Genomic DNA, 8,361 nt, shown 5'->3' with positions numbered 1-8,361 from the left:
GATTGAATTGGATTATTTTAACAGAGAGTGAAAATGGTTCTAAGGCCACAAGCCTGCAAAATCTTAGCACCCTTTATAAACTCAAGATAATGACTTGTACCAGAGGTGAACCACAAGAGCAATTTACTGCTGAAAAGGAGTGATCCCACTTGCTTTTCCCTTCTAATCAACCCTTTTTCTTTCCTTGGTCTACAATCACTTCCTTTACTTGGGCTCTTAAAATCTTCACATCTGAGGAGAGTTAATTCTGTCTTGCAGCTAAACTGGTGAACTACTCACCTATTTTTTTTAAAACAAATTTTAGTTGGATTATTTTTCTATGAGGTTAGATTTCAATCAGGTTAGTGAGCTAAAACAGCTCAGAGGGTCTTTTAGCTGCCTGAAATGATCTGGATAGACAGCAGGAAGGTGCAGCTCATAAGTGTGGAATATGGGTACAATGGGCCTACCTTGATCTCTCTCATTTGGCTGTACCAAGATGTTTGCATGCTGGCCACAGTGTGTATGGCTCAATGCTTAGCTTCAGAATTAATTCACGTGAATATCACCAGCTCCACTTGTCAGTGGGATCTGAACATAATCACTGCTCGGTGCACTCTTTGCAGATTCTTTGCTATTATGGTATGCAAATGCTTAATTCAGCAAAATGAATGAAGCAAAACTGGCAGTGGCAGAAGTCTTTATTGGGGCTTAAGCACAAGTATAAACTTAAACCAAAGCAGGAATTAGGAAGGTTTTGCTCTGAAACATGGAGTTTATCAAGACAATCATACTGGTTCAGGTGTTCTACTGGAAAGTCTGGCATAGACAATCACTTAAGTGCTTACATACCAAACTCTTCGCTGCTATAGAATTTCCACATTCCCCTCCTACCTCCCCCCCTTATATATAAGCACACATACATAGACACATGTATTTTGCATTTTTGGTTATTTTACATTCAGGGGGCTAAATACATGACAGTGCTGAAATGGCCATTCTGTAAGTCAGGAGAAAGCAGCATGTTTCTCCTCCTCTTTGCTGTTATCATTTCCCACGAGTTGATTTTTATTTAACCCTGAGCAAATGGTATATCTCTCCCCAGTAAATGATAGCCAAATTAATTTGCTTGGCACTTTAGAAGTTTCCAAGCCACCCTATCAAGTTTAATAGCATTTTATGTTTAAATGCATGCTGAAACTAACTGTTCTGTCATTCAATGCCTAAAGTAAATACAAGACCCACCCTAAGAGTAGAATCGTTCGACTGTTGTTACAACTGATTCACTCATCTTCTCCCTGGCTTCTCCTCTCATTTTATTCCTACTGCCATAATGGGATTTCTTATTCTGGGTTCACACCTCAACTTCTTCTGAAAGTGTCTTTTCCAGTGCTCATCCTAAAAAAAAAAATAGCAACAATAGTAAAAATTTCCTAGGTAGCCTCATGTGCTCAATTCAGATGTATTAAACTCAGTATACTGAGGCTTAGTGAGGTTAATGTCTCATATGAGGAGCTCAGATGAAAAGTGGATCTGACTACCAGCCTGCATGGGAGCATGAGCCTGCATAGCCCTTTAAGGTGCTGTACAGTGCAGCTTGCTTAGGTATAGCTCATTTACCTCCATAATCTGCTCTTGTGAATTGTAAGTACACTTCTGTGAAGTCATACATGGACTGTATCAGCTCTTAGAAAAGAAAAAATACCAAACCAACACCACCAGCAAAAACCCTCTCAGACAAACAAAACCAGCAACCCACTGAACTATGAGAAACACCAGAAATACTCAACTGGAGCTGCCTGTACTCTCACTTTGTTGTCTTCCTAGCAGCGATGAGTCGTGCTCCTAACAATCATTCCATGCATCTGTGGCACTTGTAAGATGATTTGAAAAACTGCTGTTTTGGAAGAGTTTCTGAAAGAAATTCAGAAGTTCTCAGGCAGAAGACAGTACTACCTCTGCTATCTGGTTCCTGCCTCAACAGAGAAGGAGCAACAGCCTAAAATTCCTCAGTAGAGATGTTGAGATACTGGAAGATGTCCAGCAAAGAGCGATAAAGCTGGTGAGGGGCTTGGAACACAGCCCTGGGAGGAGAGGCTGAGGGAGCTGGGGGTGTGCAGCCTGCAGAAGAGGAGGCTCAGGAGTGACCTCATTACTGTCGACAACTACCTGAAGGGAGGTTGTAGCCAGGTGGGGGTTGGTCTCTTCTGCCAGGCAACCAGCAATAGAACAAGGGGACACAGACTCAATTTGTGCCAGGGGAGGTCTAGGGTGGATGTTAGGAGGAAATTCTTCCTAGAGAGAGTGATTGGCATTGGAATGGGCTGCCCAGGGAGGTGGTGGAGTCACCATCCCTGGAGGTGTTCAAGAAAAGCCTGGCTGAGGCACTTAGTGCCATGGTATAGTTGATTGTCTAGGGCTGGGTGCTAGGTTGGACTGGATGATCCTGGAGGTCTCTTCCAACCTGGTGATTCTATGAAAGTAAACAAACAAAAAAATTAAAATCCCAACAGATGCCCCACTCTCAAAAAAAGCAAAAACTAACCAACCCACCCCACCCACCCACCCCACAAACCTGCAGAATCTCCTCCAGCCTTAGAATACGCAACTTGGCAAATCATAGCATCAACCAGGTTGGAAGAGACCTCCAAGATCTTCCAATCCAACCAAAATAAGATAAAAATATCAATGCCCACTCCAGGAAGTCGTTTTCCTGAAGCATTGCAGGAAAGCCATGAGACAGCTGTGATTTGATAATTGTTTTGTCTTCAGAAATGACATAAACCTCCTTTTACTTGCACATTAAAGCTAATTAAAGTACAAAGGTAAATGAGAGAGGTTTATTGTCTTAATTAAAACCTCCCTACAAATATATACCTATTTTTCTGCCATGAAAAAAAAACAAAACACTTTTAAGGCAAAATGTTTTGCATTCTACAGTTTTGCTGGAGTAATTAATTTTGAAAGCAAGAAGCTCTCTTAGTGGAAGGTTATGTACTGCTATATTGTTCTTCTCGTTACATCAGCAGAGCACTTATTTGTCACAGTCAAGAAACTGCTTTTTGGTGAGATTTTCAACTGGATTAATTAATTATTTGCTTCTGTCAGTACTTTGTCTTGTGCTGGAGTGCAGATTATTTTGAAAACACACTTCATTTGCACCATTCCCAGCAGTGATAACTCACTACTGTAGCCCTGCTGCAGTTTTAAAGCTGATGATACAAAGTTTGCATCAAGATGTTTTTCCTATATTCTGCTAGCTTCAGCCTGGCCAAGAGTTTTGCAGTAGGAATGCTGAGCTTAGTCTGAACACATTACCTTGTACTGTATCCTACATTTCACACCCACTCCAGGCTTCTTTGATCAGGCTGGAGGGAAGATAGGGGCCGGGAGGTCACTGATCTCAGCCTGAAGAATCCTAGAAGGTTTTGGGGAGAGGTTCTTGCAACTGCTGTGGGCAGGAGTGCTCTGCGAGGAGCAGTGTGGAGCCAGGCAGGTTCTGGAGGAGCTGAAGAGGGACTACAACCCCTAGGGCAGAGCCCTCATGCAGATCTCCAGCACACAGGTTTGCGCACGTAGGCTGCGCCATCCCTCCGGTGCACCCAGCCAGTTCTGCAGGCTGATGCAAGGGTAAGTGGATTAATGGTCTGGCTCTTCTTCACTCCTCTGGGGTAATTTGGGAAGCCAGGAGAGAGCAAATCTATTCTCATGACAGAACTTGCCCATTATCCCCATTGCACAAGGTAGCCACAGCCCACTTCTAGAGCTCCCTCAGCACAGACACAACCTCCTGTCCACTCGGGCTGGAGGCACTGATCACAGGCAGGACCAATCATGCTACAGGCAACTGGTTGCTGAGGTTCACTGTTACTGGCCAGGATTGATAGTTGAGTTACAGCTGAACAGCATGCCACAGGCTGGCAAACTGTATGTTGTGGTGCTCAACCTCCTTTAGCCAACTCTTCACTGTGCAGTGTAGAGTACACAGATAAAAGACAGAGTATTTTATTTTGCCTGTGGGAAGGATGGGAAGGAAGGAAGGGAAGGTGTGACATCCAAAAATCTTCCTCCTCATAGCCTGTTACTCAAAAAAGGCACATTGTGAGCTGTTAATATTTTATGACTCTCTCTTCTCTTTCCTACTCAGGTGGCTGATTTAACATCTTGCCTAACAAAATGCTAGGTCTAAAAAGTAAAAAAAAATAAATCTTCACAATGTCTCTCCTGCATCTAATAAACATCCAAATGATTGAAGTTTTAAATAACCTAAGAAAACGAAATTCGTTTCTTTAATTTGTGCTTCCAAGGAAGAGGAGTGCCTTTGGGTCCTTGGCAGACAGAACATTAGTCTTTTATTCTTTCTTCCTTTTGTAGATGATTTAATCTTTTTTTTATCTCCTCTTTCTCCCCCACCTCCCTCCCAGGTTTAAAAAAGTAAGCTCTTACAAGTAGAACTTCACAGGGAAGTCAATTCAGACTGTGTTCTATGGCCCTAAAACCTGCAGGCCTGGTGAAAAGCAGATGACCATGTAGTTAACTCTGCAAATATACAACAACAAGTTAAATATTAAATGATATTTAAATTAGAACATAAATATAGCTATGCATAATTCAGCAAGAAGATGCCTTTGCAGTCAGAGCAGACAGCAGGTCAATGACCCTTGATGATAGTTCTTTCAAATATTAATATTAAGTCTATATAATGAAGTCAGTCCTTGCACAAGGACTGGATGGGGAAATAGGAGCATCATCCATTTTGAACACATATGCAGAGCATGTGGTTTGAATCTCCTCTATGTGTAATTTGATGATTAACCATCTCAGCTTTCCACACTCACATTCAGTTTGTTAATGTTATGCCTTCCCTTAGAATGGCTAATGAAAAGACATTAGAAAGAGCATTTCATGCCTTGCTTCATCAAGGACACAACTAATTCTAACCCAGGTAGAGCTACCTTTTAAGTATTTCTAACACATATTTCTTACAATAGTATCAAGCAGCTTCATCAGGTTTTGGATTTGCCCATAAGCATATCTCTTAGCACTGCCTTTGCTCTGTTATAAATAATCCAGGCTGAAGCTAGACATATTGACACTATCTGGTCTGCAGTACACAGAAAAAGTCTGTACTCTTATGGCTCAGCAGCTAAACAGCTGAGAAGCAGTTAAAATGTATTCTATTTTACTGTAATGCTTTTCAGCCCTTGACAGATTGATTTCTGTGGGGTTATTTGCTTCTTCCTGCACCCCATTTCATAACAATGCTTACCAGAATGATTTATTAACTCAGTGCCAAATTCTTTGATACCTTAATAGTTAGATTAACTTCAGGACATCAGGCTCAGTTATTTTTTTTCTCCTCAGGTACTTGGTGTGATGCTTTCTTAGAAAGAATGAAAAGGGTCATGAACTAATAGCACTTTGGTGCTTACATGTGACAAAAATATGCTCTCCCAAGAAGCATTCAAAGCTGACACAAACAAGCTGGGTCATAGCTGCTATTCAAAATAATCTGGGTTTTGCTTGTGTACTGGGGATCACTCCTACAGGACATCCAGCTTGCAGATCTCTCCCAAACCACTGAATTTCTGCTTCCTAACAGATCAATAGGAAGTCAACATAGAGCCAAAGTGTACATGAAACCAGAATAGGTTAGAACCATGTGAATATGCCTAGAGAGGGACAACAAGGCTGGTGAGGGGTCTGGAGGACAGCCCTACGAGGAAATGCTGAGGGATCTGGGGATGCTTAGCAATAAGGCTCAGAGGAGACCTTACTGCTCTCTACAACTATCTGAAAGAAGGTTGTAGCCAGACAGAGGTTGATCTCTTCTCCCAGGCATCCAGTGGCAGAACATGAGGACACAACCTCAAAGTGCACCAGAGCAGATTTAGGCTGAACGTTAGGAATAAGTTCTTCACAGCAAAAGTGATTGGCATTGGAATGGGTTGCCCGATTTGGTGGTGGAGTCACCATCCCAGGAGGTGTTTAAGAGGAGACTGGATGAGGCACTTAATGCCATGGTGTGATTAATTAGGAGGGTTAGGTGATAGGTTGCACTTGATGATCCTAGAGGTCTTTTCCAACCTGGTTAATTCTGTGAATAATGCCCTTCACACTTCACTATTAAGCTAGGAAAATAAAAGGCTGTCTTACACAGATCTGAAATTGGTTTTCTTCTTTTGCTGAAATGAAAAAGATAATTTGTTTTGGTTCAAGCAAAACTCAGCATTTGCAATCCCCTCCTTCATCAAAAACAAATAAAAATGAAAAATGATGAAATGTTGAAGAGAGTCTGGAGCACATGACCTATAAGGAGCAGCTGAGGGACCTGCAGCTGAAAAGAAGGCTGAGAGGAGACCTTACTGCTCTCTACAACGACCTGAAGGAAGACTGGAGTGAGGCCAGGGTCAGCCTCCTTTCCTTGATGAAAAGTGACAGACTAGAGGAAGATGATTTCAAGCTTAACCAGGGGAGGTTCAGGCTGGACAGTAGGAAATTTGCATTTGTCAGTCCCTCTACGGAAAAGGGAGGCAGTTTAATGCAGTATGTCAACTGCAGTGCAAAATCAGTCATAGGAAGCAAGTCAGGAAAAGAGCAATGCCATAGAATGGCTTAAGCTAGAAGGGACCTTAGACATTATCTAAAGATTAGAAGAGAAATACTGACTGGTGATGGATCAGCTTCCCTTGGGATCAGGAAAAGAAGAGCATAAAGCTCAGTAGAAGCCATGGGATGTGGAGCAGAACTGGGAAAAGCCATTTAAAGAAGTCTTGCTGCAGCCAGCAGTGCCTGTTCTGCCTGATAGTTCCTACAAGAGAAGTGATATTGGAGAGCCCTTCCTGGCCTAGGCTCTGAGGCTAGTAGAAGCCTGAACATCAGCAGTTATTCAACAGGCTAGCCAAAAAAAGTGACAGTGTCCTGACCAAGCCTTTATCCTGCCTGGCTGGGGGGCCACTAGCACAAGGCCCCCCAGCCTTTGAATCCACTCCCATTCACCCAGTGTGCACCGTGAGGACTCACCAGTGGCAACAGGAGGAGGATCCCTCTGCCCAGTTGGGCACAGCTTAGGGTCTCTGCCTTTCCTGGGGCTGATTATAAAGGGGAGTGGGCAGGGAGGGCAAAGTGGTCACACCTGGGGTGGGAGGAGACTCCAATAGAACCCAGGTGCTCTGGGTTTGGGCAAAAAAAGGGGAAAATGAGGTGTGGAGGGGGAAAGAGGCAGATATGGTGGAAAAGGGGAAGTGGTGCTGGAAGGAATCATAGAATCAGTCAGAGTTGGAAGGGACCACAAGGATCAGCTAGTTCCAATCCCCCCCCTGCCATAGGCATGAACACCCTACCCTAGATCAGGCTGGCCACAGCCTCATCCAGCCTGGCCTTAAACACCTCCAGGGATGGGGCCTCAACCACCTCCCTGGGCAACCCATTCCAGGCTCTCACCACTCTCATGCTCAACAACGTCCACCTCACGTCCAGTCTGAACTCCCCATCTCCAGATTTGTTCCATTCCTCTTATTCCTGTCACTCCCTGATATCCTGAAAAGTCCTCCCTCAGCTTTTTTTGTAGGCCCCCTTTAGACACTGAAAGGCCACAAGAAGGTCACCTGGGAGCCTCCTCTTCTGCAGACTCAACAGTCCCAACTCTTCCAGTCTGTCCTCACAGCAGAGCTGCTGCAGCCCTCTGAGCATCCCAGTGGCCCTTCTCTGGACACACTCCAGCATCTCTACATCCTTCTCGTAATGGAGACTCCAGAACTGGATGCAATACTCCAGGTGGAGTTTCAGCAGAATGGAGTAGAGGGGGAGAATCACCTCCCTTGCCCTGCTGGCCACACTTCTCCTGATGGAGCCCAAGATCTGGCTGGCCTCTGGGCTGTAGATGCACACTGCTGGCTCATTCTGAGCTTCTTGTCCACCAGCATCCCCAAGTCCTTCTCCTTAGGGCTGCTCTCTAGCCAGTCACTGCCCAGTCTGTATTTGTGCTTGAGAGATGGAGAGGAAAAGGAGGAAGATGGAGAGGAAAAGAGGAAGATGGGGGAGAAGGGAGATTAAAAAAAAAAGAGAATTGAAAACTGGCCTGTAGTGCTTGCATTGAAATCAGCCTTTCCATGAATAGCCCTTTGTCATTTCTGCTTGGAATAGTGACCAGGCGTCTTCACAGACTCACTATGTTGGCTGAAGAAGAGCAAATCACACCTGTCTAAGAGGAAAAAATGAGGAAATAACGAGGAAAACTAAGAAATAAAAATGGAAAAGAAAAACAACTACAAATGATAAATATATACACACACAAAGGGTGAGGTCTTCCAGCAAGTTCTCCATGGGATGCACTCCTGTGGGACCTAAGCTAGATTTTATGGTCCTGCTCTGGCAAAGGGG

At 43.9% G+C, this 8,361-nt stretch overlaps 1 long non-coding RNA gene across 2 annotated transcripts; it reads right to left on the bottom strand.

Annotated features, from left to right (window-relative positions):
• Positions 1-662: 662 nt before the first annotated feature.
• Positions 663-7,057, bottom strand: LOC135181032 (uncharacterized). Of its 2 annotated transcripts, XR_010304661.1 has the most exons (4): positions 7,003-7,039; positions 4,426-4,518; positions 1,770-1,893; positions 663-1,377 (listed from the first exon to the last, which is right to left on the bottom strand). It is a non-coding gene; the product is annotated as an uncharacterized LOC135181032 (long non-coding RNA). The 2 variants fall into 2 exon arrangements; XR_010304660.1 differs by lacking the exon at positions 4,426-4,518 and having other exon boundaries at positions 7,003-7,057.
• Between the last annotated feature and the right edge of the window lie 1,304 nt (positions 7,058-8,361).

Source organism: Pogoniulus pusillus, chromosome 14, assembly GCF_015220805.1.
Source record: "Pogoniulus pusillus isolate bPogPus1 chromosome 14, bPogPus1.pri, whole genome shotgun sequence".
NCBI classification, from domain to species: domain Eukaryota; kingdom Metazoa; phylum Chordata; class Aves; order Piciformes; family Lybiidae; genus Pogoniulus; species Pogoniulus pusillus.
Note: the sequence above shows the minus strand (reverse complement) of the source record. Positions and strands in the feature narration are given on the sequence as shown.